This window comes from Hyperolius riggenbachi, chromosome 2, assembly GCF_040937935.1.
Source record: "Hyperolius riggenbachi isolate aHypRig1 chromosome 2, aHypRig1.pri, whole genome shotgun sequence".
In the NCBI taxonomy this organism is placed as follows: domain Eukaryota; kingdom Metazoa; phylum Chordata; class Amphibia; order Anura; family Hyperoliidae; genus Hyperolius; species Hyperolius riggenbachi.
In genome coordinates, this window is record NC_090647.1 from 45,011,029 (window position 1) to 45,030,448 (window position 19,420).

The 19,420-nt window shown below is 44.1% G+C and overlaps 1 protein-coding gene across 16 annotated transcripts in view; it reads left to right on the forward strand.

The window, feature by feature from the left end:
• Positions 1-19,420, forward strand: part of TENM4 (teneurin transmembrane protein 4) — a 1,797,006-nt gene that overhangs the window by 188,582 nt on the left and 1,589,004 nt on the right. The window contains exon 1 of one of the 16 annotated variants that reach the window (XM_068266718.1): positions 359-488. The exons of 14 other annotated variants lie outside the window; for them this stretch is intronic. The gene's annotated coding sequence lies outside the window, so the exon portion shown is untranslated. Of the gene's footprint in view, positions 1-358; positions 489-6,607; positions 6,822-19,420 lie in introns of those variants that run through there. One more of the 16 variants, XM_068266717.1, reaches the window with a different exon arrangement.

Consider the following 19,420-nt stretch of genomic DNA (forward strand, 5'->3'; position numbering starts at 1 on the left):
ATCTGGCCTCAACTCAGAATCCCCCGACAGCCCTCTCTCCAAAATACAAATGTACACTCTTTTTAATACTTGTGACTCCTTTTCGACAACCGATAATCCCTTTAGCAAACCAGTGGTCTCTTGATGGAAAGATTTCTTCTTCATCTGCTTCTCTGAATAGATCTCACAAATCTACATTTGAGTCTCATCTCTATACATTCTCATTATAGATACTCTAGCATGAGCATATACTGAGTCAGGCCAAACATTTGAGACACCCTCTAATAACGAGTTGGTCCACCTTTAGCTCTGATCACATTGGATATTCTTCTTAATACGAACTCAACAAGGTGCCGATACCGTTGGTGAGGAATGTTGGCCAATGCTGAAAAAATGGCTAAGTTGGGCCAGATTGGATGGTGGCGTTTCCAAGCTTTTACGTGATCTTTCGACTTCGCCCCACAAATGCCAAATAGGATTGAGGTCAGGGGACTGAGCTGGCCATGGAGGTAGGTTAAACTCTGATTGATGTTCCTCAAACCAATTTGAGACCAATTCCTATTTTTTTTGTGATAACAGTGGCACATTTTATGGTCTCCTGCTGCTAAAAGCCCATGCTTTGCAAAGTCCATCTTTTTGTGCGTTGGGCTATGCTTTGTGATGCACCTGCATTGAATTGAGCTGTAATGTGTGGTGTTGTCGCCCTTCTGTTGCTGGGTCACTATGTGTGCTACTTACCTTTCACCTCTCTCATTCACAAGCCTTTTTCAATCAGACTAGTCCTTATTGGTTGAAGTTTTTCTTTTCTCAAAAATCCTAAAAGAGTCTTTGTTTCAGAGATGCTGACACCAGCTCTTCTTGCACCGTAGATCATCCCTCAGTCAAAGTCACTTACATCTTTTGTCTTACCCATTTTGACATTAAAGCGGAATATAACCCTGCATTTCAACTTTGCTCTAAAATATTATTTACAGCATATTATATGCAAAAAGCATTTTTTTTTTACTAGACCAGCACTGGAAGGGTTAAACACAGAGGTTTAAAGTTCCGTGGAGAGATATGCAGAAGTTCAGATTGTTACATTCTATCTAGTTATATGTATCTATTGATAAATGTTACACGCTCTTTGGCTGTCCTCCAAGCTCCTTCTCAGTCAGAGAGATGAGTCACATTCAACACTTAGATACATTTATGTAAACAAAATGTATCTATTTCAGCTTCGGATGCGTCTGCAGAAATCTCCAGGAACTTTAAAGCCCTGTGTAACCGTTCCAATGCTGGTCTAGTAAAAAAAATGCTGGTTGCATATAATATACTGTAAATAATGTTTTAGAGCAAAGTTGAAATGCAGGGTTATTGTTAGGCTTGGAGGTGTATTCTCCACCGTCAGCATGCAACACATAAGCTGACGTGAAGGAGGTACACACACCAGCACAAGGAATCAGGATATCGCCAGTTTAGTAGAGGAGAGGACTGACTCCAATAGGAGATTGTGGCGCACAGAGCCGGTGCAGATCCGAACAGCCACAAACAATACTTTCGTGATAACGTCTCAGCGCAAAGTAGCGCTGAGCGCATAAACCAGGACTGAGGAGATCAGGACAGGTAGACAGAATGAACGCTTGCTTAACTAGCCACTACTTAGTGACAGCAAGCGTCCACAACAAGACAGACTGGAATGAGGCAGCCAATGCGTTGCAGCGATGGCGTGCCTCACAAAGACAGGACAGGATAGTCAGGAAATAGGAGGATCAAGATAGATGAACGTAACACAGACAAATATACAATAAGTATGTTTTCCTAGCGTATTACAATTACAGCTATCAATGAAACTATTTGTAACGTCTGACTAACATATGTATATATCGGCAATGAACTGATATATGACATAAGCAGGAACACTGACTAGGACTGGAGCAATACAGGGAACAGGACTCAGAAGGATTCGCTATCTCTTCGCAGAGATGAACGCAATCCACAAACAGAACCAGGAGCAGGATACTAACTCAGCACGGGTGATCACGATACGCGCAAACTACCAAAACGTGCTGGAAGGCTGACTAACTGAACACAGGGTATAAACAGTTCGTGTACGTATATATCAGCGACACTGATGTATCAACGTAACACGAATACAAGGAAAATAACAAAACATGCAAGTAAGCGTATATATTGGCGATGAACCAATATATGACACAAGACAAGCAGAGTAACAACTTCTAGAACAAGAGCAGAACTAGGAGGACTCGCTGACCCCTTCGTAGGAGTCAGCGCAGTCCACACGGACTAGGAACGAGGTGGGGCACGAGCAGAGTAACAGACAGAATCTGAGACTATGGTAGCCCATGGAGCATTGCAGGAAGCAGTTCTTTATACTGAGGTCATCCAATGGGAGCAGACCTGCAGATTCCCACACAAGTGAATGGTAATTAATCACAGGCTGACAGCAGGAAAAGGCAGACAATGATATGCAGCCTGCAGGAAAGTGATTGCCACTCCATTGCAGCAGACAATGTTTGTTTACACAAAAGCATATTAAACTGTCATTAACTTCAGAGCGACTGCAGATGGAATCAGCAACTAGTTTAAGTGCAAACCAAACTATGCAAGCAAATGCATGTAATGACATCAGAACTGCTTGGGTTGCAATACCACTGCAGCCAGCAGTAAACGCTGCAGAAGCGATCGTAACAGTTATATTCCGCTTTAACTTTTCTGAAAACCGCATCGCCCGAAGCTGAGCGTTATATAAATGAGCTTTCCTTATATCGCTAGCTATGAAATGAACAACAAAATCCAATAATAATATAAGCAACTCTGTAAGATAGCAGAAAGAACGAAGATTGAGCACCAGTTCTTGCTATTCGGGTATTTATTGCAAACACATAGGCGTTACAGGTTACCAGAGAAGTGGGGGTGAAGTACCGGCCTGACAGCCGTTTCGCGGCATCTGCCGCTTTTTCAAAGGCACAAAAGGTATGCCTCCATCTTCATTCTTTCTGCTATCTTGTGGATTATACCTCTGGACTGTGAGCACGGCCAGTGAAGGGAGCAACCACATTGTGTCAGCTGTCAGCTGGCGTCTGGTGCCAACCGCCTATACTCTTTCTTTTTTGATAAGCAACTCTGTGTTGTTACATCACTCTACATCACTGTTGGACTTGTTTATTTTTTTTTTTAAAGTGAGTCTCTAATTTTTTGGCCACTTAGAATATATATATATATTATACTTTTTTTTTCTTCCTCCTTTCCCCTACCTTCCCTCGGATGACAAAGACCTGTATTATGTTTTAGAATAAATTCCTTTTTAAGCTTCCCCATCACCCAGGGCTAATGGGGGTCAAGAATGTGTGCAGGGAGATGTGTAAGCTGAAATACCTGTGAAGCTGTATTATTATCATGTAATAATGGAATATTTCTCATACAACGGGCTCATTATCAGAGGGTGGGTGGCTGGGAGATGACACTTACAATCACCAGCTATTATCACACTCGCATATGTCACCCATTCCACAAGTAGAAATAGCCTCTGTTCAGCCCTCTGTTCAGAAACATCATATCAGGATTTCTTTTACCTTTTTTTAATAGAAATAAAAATGGCCGCAAGTTTTTTGTTTTTTCTTTCTTTTCTTTTTTTTTTTAAATTCAGGGTTGAGACACTAAAGTTGGCTATTAACAATCCAATTTCCTTATTTCAAACATCTGGTCATTGCGATGGAAAGCAAACGATTTTTCAGGCCCACCAACGGAGGGGAAAAATGATAAGCAATCTAATCAGATTGCTTATCATTAACTTTACAACTCTACAATTTTTACTTCATCTTTGATCTTTCAAAGTCTTTTTTATAATCGAATTGTGTCGAAAACTGCGTTTGATAAATTTTTATTTTTTTTAGGGGGTCGATGGGGAAAGGAAAAATGATCGATGTGAAAGTGAGATTTTATGAGATTCGGACAGTCCCGCACAGAATTATGCTGCAGGGCCTCAGATTTTTCCTCGGCCACAAATTCGGATGACTTACATAGACTTCTATAGGCTGCTAAAATCCATCCGAATTCGTGGGCGAGGAATCGGCCCGGATTCGCAGCAATGGAAACCTAGCCTAAAACTGGCAATTACAAGCCAGGATTGCAGCAGGGAGTTGCAGAAACAGCAAAGAGGGGCCCACGAGAACATAATGAATATAATGGTATGCTTTTTATTGTAAGAATTTTAGAATACAGATTCTCTTTAAAAGGCATTTTATTGACAAGTTGTAAACTTGTCAATAAAAGCACCTGGGCATATAGGCCCATATTGGCTCTTGGTTTGCTCCAACACACCCCTTCCCCCTTTTTTTTCTTTGTGACTGGAAGTAAAGTTCCACCTACCTCAAGAAATAAGGGATCCCATCAGCTCCGCTCCACCTATTGCTAGGATTAATGGGAAATATAAATCTGGGTACACACCTATGTTAAATATTGCCAGCAGAGATTGGTACTCAACCCCTCAAACGATACTGTTTGGGCCAAGTTAAGTACAGACCACAAAAGAATCAAGGGTGTCTCCTACACAAACTTCAGTTTTATTGAAAAAATTGCTTGACTGCCACATAAAATCCCCTTATCCCCCCTTTAACCACTTCACCACTGAGGGGTTTTACCCCCTGACCACCAGAGCAGTTTTCACCTTTCAGCGCTCCTTCCATTCATTCGTCTATAACTTTATTATTACTTATCGCAATGAAATGAACTATATCTTGTTTTTTTCGCCACCAATTAGGCTTTCTTTAGGTGGGACATTATGCCAAGAATTATTTTTTTCTAAATGTGTTTTAATGGGAAAATAGGAAAAATGTGGGGAAAAAAATAATTATTTTTCAGTTTTCGGCCATTATAGTTTTTAAATAATGCATGCTACTGTAATTAAAACCCATGAAACGTATTTGCCCTTTTGTCCCGGTTATAAAACCATTTAAATTATGTCCCTATCACAATGTTTGGCGCCAATATTTTATTTGGAAATAAAGGTGCATTTTTTTCAGTTTTGCGTCCATCCCTAATTACAAGCCCATAGTTTATAAAGTAACAGTGTTATACCCTCTTGACATAAATATTTAAAAAGTTCAGTCCCTAAGGTAACTATTTATGTATTTTTTTTAATTGTAAATTTTTTAATTTTTTTTTAATTACAAAAAAAAAAAAAATGGGGAGTGTGGGAGGTAATGAGTTAATTTTATGTGTTAAAAGTCATTTATTTGTATGTTAAAAAATGTTAGGGTGTAGTTTACTATTTGGCCACAAGATGGCCACAGTAACTTTTTGTTTTAATGCGACCTCCGGAAGCTTGGAGGAAGAATAAGGAGGCTGGACCTCATTGTGAGTTTTTTCTCACAATGATCGCGCTGCCCATAGGAGAGCAGCTGATCATTGCGGGGCTTAGATCAACGAACGGGAATGGATTTTCCCGTTCATTGATCTCTGGGCGAGCGGGCGGCGGCGGTTTTACTAGCGGCGGGCGGCGTGTTTACGAGCGGGAGCGCGGGCAGCGTCGGGAACGCGGAAAGTACGTGTTTCTCCGTCCCTGGTTTTTAAAGGATGGAAAAAGGGGCGGAGAAATACGTACGCGCGGGGGTAAAGTGGTTAAAATTAAACACGGCCGTGTCTAGGTGAAAATCAGCTCATTTGCCACACACTCAGTGTCACTCATTACCGTAACATTCCAAACACACTAATCTAGAACAAACTCTGGAGCTCCAGTAAAGTTCAGATGTTATTTCACAAACTCTACGAGATGCACTGTTTTCTCATGTAGTGTGACAAACAGCAATGTTAATAATTCCACTTTGTGACGTAACTTCAGTGCGGATGCTCATCTACAGTACATTTTCATGCATGCAAGGACAACTTCAACCTACATAGGTCTCAGCAGTATAGTGTGAGCTCACAGTCCCGTCCCATTATCTACCTAAATGCCCATCCAGGTTGTAACTAATGCACACAATAACAGGCTCATGGTGTCAAATATCTGATCGATATCTGCTTAAAATGATTACCAACTCAGTAAAGGACCAGTCTTTAAAGCGTCATAACCAAAATTAGACAGAAGTGGGTGCGTGCTCACTATAAACAGAATATTTATAGGTTAACAGTTTTACCTCTGAAAGAAAAACGCAACACTCAGCTGTTGAATTTTATAAAATTATCTTGTTAAGAAAAATAGATAAAGCATTTATATACAGGAATATACATCTCTCCAGTTGTTGTCAATCATCCGAAAAATACATTTTCATCCAAAAATACATTTTCAAAGTTCCTTTAGTTAAAAGAGCTCATTTCAATATAACAAATATTCTGCTGTAGCTTTTATCCTTCATCGATTGTGTTGTCTCGAGATTGAACAGTGTATGTTACACACAATATAGCTTTATCCTTAAAAATGATTATATGAAGTTCTATTCTTATATAAAGAACTTAAAGTAGATATATCTTAATCCTTCAAAGCTTGTTAATTGCTTCTAAGCTTGCAATTGCGTTTGAATAGTAAAACTTATAGCATAGAAAAAAGTTATCTAAAACTCAAAAAACTGCTGAAGTTTAAAAAGACAAGTCTTAACTTTTGCATAGACTAATTGTCAAAGAATTCACCAAGAATAATTGCATATTACCTCTCTTGGGTTTCAGAATCACGTCTGTGAGAAGGATAAACGTCGGCCTAGGATGTTTCAATCAGCTAGGGCATCAGGCAATGAATAAATATACAGCCTGAAAACTCTCTTTTTATAGAGAATTTCTCCCAAGAAATAATATAAGGGAATTTCCAAACTATGACTTAATTGTTTATAACATCTCTATAAATACAGGTATGATTTCATTTTTTATTTTTAGATAGAGTTCTATAGAGGCCCCTTGTGGTTATAAGTGGTAGTAGCAGGCACAAGAGATGCCCCCTATGGTTATAAGAGGTAATGGCCGACACAAGGCTCAGGGCCTAACTGTTTTTATACAATCTGAAATAAAGTGTATTTTATTGTTTAGCTTATTAGATATGCGTGAACACTATGTGATTAACATCTTGCGTATAAAATAGGCTTAGCTTAAGCAGTGTATATCTTGACCTTAGACGGTTGATCTTACTAACACAACAATACTACATAACATGTGAACATCTCTTCAATACTATCTCACTTTAACCTTGTAGGAATAAACAGCTCACTTCCAAAAATAACATTGAAAAGTACACAATCTAATTTTGATTTTGCCCGTACTCCCGGATCTTGAAATTCACTCAATTTATCTGCAAACCATTTCAAATATTTGTATACGATTTGGGCAAGGGGGATGATCAGTTCTCTGCATTAAACTCCTTAGCGGTAACCCCGTGCTGGACACGGGGTAAGCCGCCGGAGGGTGCCGCTCAGGCCCTGCTGGGCCGATTTTCATAATTTTTTTTTTGCTGGACGCAGCTAGCACTTTGCTAGCTGCGCCAGCACTCTGATCGCCGCCGGCCCCCGCCCGATCGCCGCTATCTGCTGCGGCGCGCGGCCCCCCCCCCAGACCCCAGCGCTGCCTGGCCAATCAGTGCCAGGCAGCGCCGAGGGGTGGCCCGGGACTCCCAATGACGTCCCGACGTCAGTGACGTCGGTGACGTCATCCCGCCCCGTCGCCATGGGGGCCAGGCAGGAAGCCCTCCAGGGCTTGGGGGAAGCCCTCCAGGAAATCCCGTTCATAGAACGGGATTTCCTGATCGGAGATCGCCGAAGGCGATCGAAGCGGGCGGGGGGATGCCGCTCAGCAGCGGCTATCATGTAGCGAGCCCTGGGCTCGCTACATGATTTAAAAAAAAAAACAAAAAAAAAACATTGCTGCGCTGCCCCCTGGCGGGATTTTTCATACCGCCAAGGGGGTTAATATGAGATTCTGACAATGGGTGCCTTTTCTGGCTGCGCAGCAGTCTACTTGTATCAATATACAGTGCTTGATGTAACATCTATAGACACTTAATTCGCTTTGCCCTCTCACCACCATGGGCTTCTGCTCTTTAAAGGCTGCGCACACAAAGGCTGCTGCCTGCAGTGTTGCCTGTTTCCTGTTAGGATGTACTGATACACTTCCAGCTCGGTCCTACTACAGCTGTCAGCAAGAGGATTGCACCAGAGCATCCAAGCTAGAGTACACCACATGATTGGCTGATCAGCTGACTCCCAGTGTTATGAAGATCTGGACGTGGAGGCTGTTGACTGCCCCACTGTGTTTTATGGACCACCCAAGCGCAGAGTCTAAGTGACCACGGGTCTTCACCCACAACCCCTTGAGGGGGAAGCAGGACCACAACCCCTTGAGGGGGAAGTGGGAACTTCGCTGCCTAGTGCCCACCAGGTTGCGCTTAGGTAAATCCCACAGTGGGTTGGAGAACAGATGAGACTGCAGTGCGTCAGATACAGGAGCTGAAGGCAGCAACGTAGTCGGGGTCACAAGCCGAGGTCGGGGCAGGCGGATATCAATCGTAGACGAGGTCACAAGCAGAGGTCAGGGCAGGCTGAAGACAGGCGTAATCGATAAACAAGCTGAGGTCAGGACAGGCGGCGATAATCGTAAGTCAGGAACAGGCTAAGGTCGGCAACAGGTAAATTATAAATCAATACAAGGCTCCAGCGTCTACTGGCACCAAGCTGATCAGAAGAAACAGCACTGGGCCTCTCCAGCAGCTTGCTTAAATACAACATTCAAAATTGGCGCCGAATGACGCGCCTCGCGCATGCGCCAGCGTGCGTGCGCGCACGTGCGCACGCATGCGCGCTGACGCGGACGCCAGTACGCGTGCGCGCGGCGCAACGGCTCCTAGGAACACGCCCAGCTATCATAAAAGACAATGCGCGATCGCGCGCGCGCGTAGGAATGCGCGCACGTGACCGCCGGTGACAGGTATTGTAACATTGCCCCTCCCCCACGGGCAACCTCCGGGTGCCCTTTGGAGCCGGTTTACACGGAAATTTACAGTGAAAATTCTTAATTAGCCTAGGAGCATGAATCCCAGTAGCAGGTTCCCAAGAATTCTCCTCCACCCCATAACCCTTCCATTTTACTAAATAAAACAATCGGCCAGATCTTATCTTGGAGTCTAAAATGGCTTCGACCTCAAACTCCTCACAACCATCCACCAGGACCGGAGGCGGAGGAGGAGACTGAGGATTGGAACAGGAACCCTGAAAATGCAATTTTAAGCAAGACACATGAAAGACAGGATGAACCTTCAAAGTATCAGGTAACACAAGTTCAATAGCCACAGGATTAACAACTCTTTTAACTGGATAAGGCCCAATAAATCTAGGTCTAAGCTTTCTTGATGGGACCCGCAGTTTCAAATTACAAGTAGATAACCAAACAAGATCTCCTGGTTTAAACGAAGGAGATTCCCTCCTGGATTTGTCAGCAATCCTTTTTGTTCTAACCTGAGTCTGAGACAGAACATTAGAAACATTTTTGATATTATCCTTTAAAAATAACAATCTATCCTGTAGAGAAGGAACAGACGATTCAGGAAACACATTGGGTAGAGAAACGGGGTGAAACCCATAATTAGCAAAAAATGGTGATTGCTTGGTAGCAGAATGAGTAGAATTATTATATGCAAATTCAGCAGTAGACAGCAGGGATGACCAGTTTTCTTGTGAGGCAGAAGTAAAACACCTAAGGTACTGTTCTAGAGTCTGGTTGGTTCTCTCCGTCTGGCCATTAGACTGGGGATGATAGCCAGAGGAGAGAGACACATGAATATCCAGACATCTGCATAATTCTTTCCACAAGTTTGACGTAAATTGCACCCCTCTATCTGAAACAATATCATCTGGTACCCCATGTAATCTAATAATTTCCTTAATAAACGCCTCAGCCGTTTCTAATGCGGTAGGAGTGCCCTTCATCGGAATAAAATGGCCCATCTTGGTCAAGCGATCTACCACCACCAGAATGGAGTTAAACCCCTGAGAGGAAGGTAGCTCTACAATGAAATCTAGTGATATCATACCCCAGGGGCGGGAAGGGATGGGTAAGGGTTTGAGCAGACCCCAAGGTTTCTCCCTAGAAGACTTAGAACGGGCACAGACAGGACAGGATAACACATACTGTTTACAATCCTGAAACATATTAGGCCACCAAAAATTTCTTAATAGAAGTTCATAGGTCTTAGTAATGCCAAAATGGCCAGAAAGTAAATTGTCATGACAGTGGCCCAGCACAGTAATCTTAGCCTGGTCAGGTACAAAAATTTTATCCTTATGCAAAAAAAAACCTTCCTTACGGGCAAGACCTAGTTTTCTGCAAGGCTCAATACTGCTAGAGGCTTCTTTGATGGTATTTATCAGATCAGACTGTAGTAACAAGAAGCAATTGGAGGGGAGAATAGTTTCAGGTTTGCTTTGCATAGTCTCTTCCGAAAACATTCTGGATAATGCATCAGCTTTAATATTTCTGGAGCCTGGCTGGTAAGTTATATGTAGGTAAAATCTGGAAAAGAACAGAGCCCATCGAGCTTGTCGTGGTTTGAGGCGTTTGGCAGAACGAAGATATTCTAAATTCTTGTGATCGGTCAGAACTAGAACAGGATTATTGGCCCCTTCCAACAAATAACGCCACTCCTCCAGAGCTGCTTTAATGGACAGCAACTCCCGATCAGCTACGTCATAGTTCTTCTCAGCCGGTAACAATTTGCGAGAAAAAAAAGCAACAGGATGTAATATAGCTTTAGGATCATTACGTTGAGACAGGATTGCCCCAATAGCATTTTCAGAGGCATCCACTTCTAACACGAAAGGCAAGGCAGGATCAGGATAAGTCAGAACTGGAGCAGAGATGAATTTGTCTTTCAGTTTTGCAAAGGCTTCTTGAGCTTCTAGGTTCCAACAGAATGGTAAGTTGACTTTGGTAAGTTGAGTCAGTGGAGATACAATAGCAGAGAAGTCTTTAATGAATCTTCGATAGAAGTTTGCAAACCCTATGAACCTCTGAACTCCTTTACGGTCGATGGGAGCTGGCCAGTCCAAGATGGCGGATACTTTCTTAGGATCCATAGCCACCCCCTCCGCGGAGATGACAAGTCCCAGGAAGTGAACTGATGTTTGTTCAAAAACACATTTTTCTGGTTTGGCATAGAGACCATGGGTGCGTAGGCGAGTCAAGACATGTTTAACATGTTGTCTATGCTCGGAAATGTCTTGAGAGAATATAAGGATGTCATCAAGATAAACAACAATATATTGGTCGATAATGTCTCTGAAAATATCATTAATGAAGTGTTGGAAAGTGGCAGGAGCATTACAGAGTCCAAACGGCATTACAAGATATTCAAAATGACCGTATCTGGTTCGAAAGGCAGTCTTCCACTCGTCTCCCTCTCGGATGCGGATCAGATTGTATGCTCCTCGAAGGTCTAACTTAGAAAAGATTCGAGCAGAACGGAGGCATTGGAAAATCTCAGGAAACAGTGGCAGAGGATAACGATTCTTGACAGTTATTTTATTGAGTTCTCTATAGTCTATGCAAGGACGGAGGGTGTGGTCTTTCTTTTCTACAAAAAATATACCGGCACCAGCAGGCGAGGTGGAGTGACGGATGAACCCTTTTTGGAGATTTTCATCAATGTATGCTTTCAACGTGGCTTGCTCAGGCTCAGTTAGCGGGTAGATTCGTCCAAACGGGATCTTAGCTCCGGAAAGAAGATCAACAGGACAGTCATAAATTCTGTGCGGGAGTAATACATCAGCTCCCCTCTTATCAAAAACATCGGCAAAGTCTCTATAAACTTCAGGAACAAACTCCAAAATCTCTTGTTTCAAACACATCACAGCAGAGGAAGGAGATAAACAAGCCTGCAAACAGTAGCGAGAGTGGAAGGAAATCTTGCCGGAGAGCCAGTCGATCATAGGATTGTGGGCTTGTAACCATGGCATGCCCAGAATAACCGGATATAACGGAGAAGTGATCAAATCGAAGATGATATATTCGGAATGGGAGGAGGATGTAGTGATCAAGGTAGGTAAAGTCTCTTGTGTTATAGGCCCATCTTTGATCTTTGAACCATCTGCCAAGCAGATGTTTAATGACTTGGTTTTAGTTCTTAGAGGAAGTTGTAATTGATGAGCCAAGGTGGAATCGATAAAACAACTACAAGCTCCAGAATCAACTATTGCGTCAACTTCTAATGTTCTTCTTGGCGCCTGCAACGACAGAGTAAGAGATACATAAGACCCAGAAGCAGGCAAAGGACACTCTAGAACAAGGGATGGAGACTGTTCCTCACCTATGGGCCTGACAGGGCAGTTGCGGAGAAAATGACCAGAGGCCCCACAGTAAAGGCAGAGATTAGCTTGGCGTCTTCGTTGACGTTCTTCATTAGAAAGAGCAGGACTCGCCAGACCTATCTGCATAGGCTCAGGTTCATCAGCCGAAGCTGCAGTGGGAGTAGAGACTTCTGGAGACAGAGGACTGGATGTCAGATACGAGCTATTTGGCCCCCACATGGGTCGAAGACCCCCAGCCCTCTCGGCTCTGCGTTCCCGTAGGCGCCTGTCGATCTGGATAACCAGAGATACCAGTTCGTTAAGGGTAGCTGGAATGCCGACTCGAGCTAGTTCATCTTTCAGTAGTCCTGATAAACCGAGGCGGAATTGATGTTTAAGTGCAGCCTCGTTCCAGTCGGTGTCAACACTGTACCTTCGAAAGTCCGCTACATAATCCTCGACTGGTCTTTTCCCTTGTGTAAGATTACATAGAGCAGATTCAGCGGAAGCAGCTTGGCGGGGGTCATCATAAACCTCAGCTAGAGCTTTGAACAAGGAGTCTGTACTGGCCAGGTGAGGGCTTTGTAGATCTCTCAGACGAAGGGCCCAGGCCTGTGGTTCATCTTGAAGTAGTGAGATGATAGTGCCCACCCTAATTGTTTCATCAGAGAAGCTCCGTGGCTTGAGGGAAAAGTACAATAAGCAAGCACTGCGGAACTGGCGGAACTTGCTGCGATCCCCAGAGAATCTGTCAGGTAGCGGAATCTTTGTTTCAGGAACAACGGTAACGGGATGCAGAACAGGTTGTACTGGAGGACTAGCTTGTACTCGACTGGTAGTTATAGCTTGTACTTGAGTCTCGAGACGTGCATAACCTTGTTGAGCCTCACGGACAGAAAGAGAGAGTTCTGACACCAAACGACAGAGATCCTCCATGGTGGTATTAGCAGGAGCCCCTCCTGTGGACATCTTTATGGCTGTTTCTTGCTGTTATGAAGATCTGGACGTGGAGGCTGTTGACCGCCCCACTGTGTTTTATGGACCACCCAAGCGCAGAGTCTAAGTGACCACGGGTCTTCACCCACAACCCCTTGAGGGGGAAGCAGGACCACAACCCCTTGAGGGGGAAGTGGGAACTTCGCTGCCTAGTGCCCACCAGGTTGCGCTTAGGTAAATCCCACAGTGGGTTGGAGAACAGATGAGACTGCAGTGCGTCAGATACAGGAGCTGAAGGCAGCAACGTAGTCGGGGTCACAAGCCGAGGTCGGGGCAGGCGGATATCAATCGTAGACGAGGTCACAAGCAGAGGTCAGGGCAGGCTGAAGACAGGCGTAATCGATAAACAAGCTGAGGTCAGGACAGGCGGCGATAATCGTAAGTCAGGAACAGGCTAAGGTCGGCAACAGGTAAATTATAAATCAATACAAGGCTCCAGCGTCTACTGGCACCAAGCTGATCAGAAGAAACAGCACTGGGCCTCTCCAGCAGCTTGCTTAAATACAACATTCAAAATTGGCGCCGAATGACGCGCCTCGCGCATGCGCCAGCGTGCGTGCGCGCACGTGCGCACGCATGCGCGCTGACGCGGACGCCAGTACGCGTGCGCGCGGCGCAACGGCTCCTAGGAACACGCCCAGCTATCATAAAAGACAATGCGCGATCAGGAATGCGCGCACGTGACCGCCGGTGACAGGTATTGTAACACCCAGGGTCATTATGTACATGCCAGCAATGCGTACTGTTGCTATGGAGAGGGGAGGAGGGCTGACGGGGCAGCACACAATGGGCAGTGAGGAGGAGACAACAATGCTCTCGGCCAGGTTGATTCGCAACTTGACCGCCGTCACATCAAAGTGGACTGGGGGGAAGGCGGCGGCTGCTATAAAGTCAATGGATTCTTGGCTGATAATTCACCTCCTGTCGGATGAACCCATGCTGCGGTTAGGCACTTGCTGGAGCTCTGCCCAGTGAAGAGCCATCCACTGCATGGACTCCCAACACGACACGGTGGGACACGAGAAGGTGTCATGGGTAACTACACTGCATGTCAAACTTTGTTACATGTAGGGTTACAAATTGTGTCGTTGAGCTGGATTAAATTGCTGCTGGAAGTCGCTCATTGCCTGGCAGGTTATTACCATTCCAGTTCCAGAGGAACCAAAATGTGCCACTACTTAAAATTTGATGCTCATCAACACCATATATGGCTACCGTGTTCCTTTGTCTACGTACGACCAGTGTATTGCTGTGCGTAATAGCTATCTTTCCATGCAAATAGATAAATAGAAATAAATACCCATTAAATGAATCAAAGACCTTTTCCTCCATGGAATCAGAGATGAGCGTAATGACCTAATTACGATTTTGCGAAATTTCGCGTAATTAGTGTAATTACGATTATGGCCGTAAGTACATAATCGTAATGAAGAAGGATTTCGCGAAATTTCGCGTAAGCGTAATTTTCGCGTAATTTTCGCATTACAGTCGTATCATGCCGTAATTTCGCATTAAACGCTACCGTAATTTCGCGTTAAACCGTAACGCTCCGTATAATATAAAAAAGCCGCCGACTTTAAGGGTTAATAGCAAAGCCCCCTTAAATGCTAAGAGCCTCAAATTTGGAGAATATATTAAGGAGATCAGGAGGAATAAGAGGAAAAATTTTTTTTTCAAAAAGACCTTATAGTTTTTGAGAAAATCGATGTTAAAGTTTCAAAGGAAAAATGTAAACATTTAAAAACCCGCCGACTTTAACGGTTAATAGCAAAGCCTGCTTAAAGTTTAGGAACACCAAATTCCCAGGGTATATTAAGGGGATCAGTGGGAATAAGAGGAAAATTTTTTTTTTAAAAAAGACCTTATAGTTTTTGAGAAAATCGATTTTTAAGTTTCAAGGGCGGAAATGTCTTTTAAATGCGGAAAATGTCAGTTTTTTTTGCACAGGTAACAATAGTGTATTATTTTCATAGATTCCCCCAAGTGGGAAGAGTTTTACTTACTTCGTTCTGAGTGTGGAAAATATAAAAAAAAAACGACGTGGGGTCCCCCCTCCCAGACCTCTTTAACCCCTTGTCCCCCATGCAGGCTGGGATAGCCAGAATGCGGAGCACCGGCCGCGTGGGGCTCCGCACCCTGACTATACCAGCCCGCATGGTCCATGGATTGGGGGGTCTCGGAAGGGGAGGGGCAGCCAAGCTTTCCCCTCCCCCTCCGAGCCCTTGTCCAATCCAAGGACAAGGGGCTCTTCTCCACCTCCGATGGGCGGTGGAGGTGGAGGCCGCGATTTCCTGGGTGGGGGGTTCATGGTGGAATCTGGGAGTCCCCTTTAAAAAAGGGTCCCCCAGATGCCCACCCCCCTCCCAGGAGAAATGAGTATAGAGGTACTTGTAGTACCCCTTACCCATTTCCTTTAAGAGTTAAAAGTAAATAAACACACAAACACATAGAAAAAGTATTTTAATTGAACAAAAAACATAACCACGAAAAAAGTCCTTTAATATTCTTAATTAACCATTAATACTTACCTGTCCCTTTAAGTAAATGATCCCACGCAATATCCTCGGAAATGTTCTATCAGTTACAATGTAACAAAGTTATTATGTAACAACTTTGTTACATTGTAACTACGCCGCACCCGACGCCACTCGCCGCTCAGCCGCCGCATACGCGTCCGTGCAGGACGCTAAGTCCCCGCAGCTCCCGCTGTCCACCCCGCCCACATCTGTCACCCACATGTCACCCACATGTGGGTGACATGTGGGTGACATGTGGGAGAGGCGGGGAGGGCAGCGGAGCCGGCGGGGACTTAGCGTCCTGCACGGACCCGACAGAGCTCTGAGCTATATAGCTCAGAGCTCTGAGAAGCATCTTTGTATTTGGGCTCCAAGGAGCCCCATTGGTCCTTAGCAGACCAATGGGGTTCCTTCAAATCAGAAGGAACCCCATTGGTCTGCTAAGGACCAATGGGGCTCCTTGGAGCCCAAATACAAAGATGCTTTTGAGAGCTCTGAGCTTCAGAGCTCGGGTCCTGCAGCGCAGACGCGGTGGCGGCGGCGGCGGTGAGTGACGTCGGGTGCGGCGTAGTTACAATGTAACAAAGTTGTTATATTGTAATAACTTTGTTACATTGTAACTGATAGAACATTTCCGAGGATATTGCGTGGGATCATTTATTTAAAGGGACAGGTAAGTATTAATGGTTAATTAAGAATATTAAAGGACTTTTTTCGTGGTTATGTTTTTTGTTCAATTAAAATACTTTTTCTATGTGTTTGTGTGTTTATTTACTTTTAACTCTTAAAGGAAATGGGTAAGGGGTACTACAAGTACCTCTATACTCATTTCTCCTGGGAGGGGGGTGGGCATCTGGGGGACCCCTTTTTAAAGGGGACTCCCAGATTCCACCATGAACCCCCCACCCAGGAAATCGCGGCCTCCACCTCCACCGCCCATCGGAGGTGGAGAAGAGCCCCTTGTCCTTGGATTGGACAAGGGCTCGGAGGGGGAGGGGAAAGCTTGGCTGCCCCTCCCCTTCCGAGACCCCCCAATCCATGGACCATGCGGGCTGGTATAGTCAGGGTGCGGAGCCCCACGCGGCCGGTGCTCCGCATTCTGGCTATCCCAGCCTGCATGGGGGACAAGGGGTTAAAGAGGTCTGGGAGGGGGGACCCCACGTCGTTTTTTTTTTATATTTCCCACACTCAGAACGAAGTAAGTAAAACTCTTCCCACTTGGGGGAATCTATGAAAATAATACACTATTGTTACCTGTGCAAAAAAAACTGACATTTTCCGCATTTAAAAGACATTTTCGCCCTTGAAACTTAAAAATCGATTTTCTCAAAAACTATAAGGTCTTTTTGAAAAAATGTTTTTCCTCTTATTCCCACTGATCCCCTTAATATACCCTGGGAATTTGGTGTTCCTAAACTTTAAGCAGGCTTTGCTATTAACCGTTAAAGTCGGCGGGTTTTTAAATGTTTACATTTTTCCTTTGAAACTTTAACATCGATTTTCTCAAAAACTACAAGGTCTTTTTGAAAAAAAAATTTTTCCTCTTATTCCTCCTGATCTCCTTAATATATTCTCCAAATTTGAGGCTCTTAGCATTTAAGGGGGCTTTGCTATTAACCCTTAAAGTCGGCGGCTTTTTTATATTATACGGAGCGTTACGGTTTAACGCGAAATTACGGTAGCGTTTAATGCGAAATTACGGCATGAACGAAACGCGAAATTTCACGTTGAAAATTACGCTTACGGTATTTTCAATTACGATTTTAATGGCAATTTCACTACGCTAATTTCGCATCGTAATCGCAAATTTCGCATGCGTAATTATAGTAATGCGAAATTACGAAAATTTCAGCTCAACTCTACATGGAATACACTTACAGTAAAGCGTCGGAAGAGAGACAACAACGTCGCCTCTCCAGTGTTTAGTACATCTTCACAGTTATTTTACAAGCCTCTTAAAATCACACTTTTTTTAATGATATTGTTTGTAGGGGAGTAATGAGCTGAGCCTAAGATCTTTATCGTGCTAAATTTAAACGCTTCCCTTCAGCGCTGCCTGTCACGTATTTGCACAGCTCCGCATAGTTACCGCCCCAACCTCGCTGCAATCCCTTTGATATAAGCCTTAAATAGATAGAACTCAACTCGGGCATGCAAATCAGCTCTCTCCTAAGCGTTGCCCTGAATATTTTTCTTTGATGTAGCTTTCCCTTACTTAAAAAAAAAGTTTGAAACCCCCATTTTGGAGTTATTGGGAGCCTCTGTTAAACTGGCACTTTAAAAAAATATAGCCTCTGTAAACTGTTTTTTACTGTATCTATCCATCGCTGCAGTAACGACCACACACGGACAGATTTTAACGCAATCTTCATAAGCTGCTGGTTTTAAAATTTGCAAAAGAATTGCAAAGTGGACTTCTGAAGGGTTTTAAAACAATGGATTCAATTCAGTGCACTCCAATTTTCCATGCCTCCTACTCCATAAAACACCAAGATCTGATATGATCACAGTTCATGGAATTTTCTTAAAGGGAACCTGAAGTGGGAGGCATATGAAAGCTGCAATATTTATTTCTTTTTAAGGAATACCAGTTGCCTGGCAGTCCTGCTGATCTCCTTTGCAGTGGTAGTGTCTGAATCACATACCTGGAACAGGGGCTATGGCTATAAGTATTAGAACAGGATAAGCAGGACTGCCGGGCAATTTGCATTGTTTAAAAGGAACAAACATGAATAACTGCAAATCATGAGGCCCCCCAGCAAAACTTTGCCCCCCCTCCCCCCCAATGCTTTGCACCTATTTTGCTTGCCTACCCCCTGGTGAGTAGGGCCACTAAACACTAGGGAACTGTATAGTGGAGCAAGGACCACTAGACACCAAGGACCTGTATAGGGGAGAGAGGACCACTAGACACCAGGGAATTGTATAGGGCAGGGAGCACTGCTAGACACCTGGAATCTTTATAAGGGAGAGGGGTGGCCACTAGACATTGAGGTTGGCTCGCCACTTGGTCCCAGCATACAATTTCAGACAACTTTGTATTTGATTCTGTCACCTTTGCTCTACAGTCGTTCCCTTAAAACCACTGTAACTATTAGCAGCCACGCCCTGCTGAGGCTTTACTGAAAACATCGCAAAGCAGAATACCCAAGCAGCTGAAGATGACCCAAAACCACCAGGAAAGTATAGGGGACTATAAGAGACCAAAAAGCCCCAGGGGCGTAGCTTGGGCCCTCCTACTAAAAAGCAATGCTAAGTGTAGTTTGCCTTCTTAAAACAGATGGTATTTGCAATAATTCAATTTTGAGTGAACGACTCTGGTCTCCCACAATGCATCACTACTGAATATGCAAATGATCTCTTTCTGCCAGGCTTACATCCAGAACCAATGGTGTATAGTGAGCCCATAGCTTATAAAATGTACAGAGCAGAAGCAGAAGAGCCATTAGCAGGATGATGGTGCCGTCTACCTATAGCCTATAAAGGAAGACTAGGAGCCTGTAACATAGCTGTGATCTTTATTCTTCATGACGCTATGAGGTCTGTCTGAAAGTGGAACTGTTTTCATGAATAAGCAGCCGGACCATCTCCTGACAAATGATTCACTTAGGAGAGGAGCCTGTGCAAGCTACTGACCCAGAATCCCGATATGGATAATTTATACACATCAGC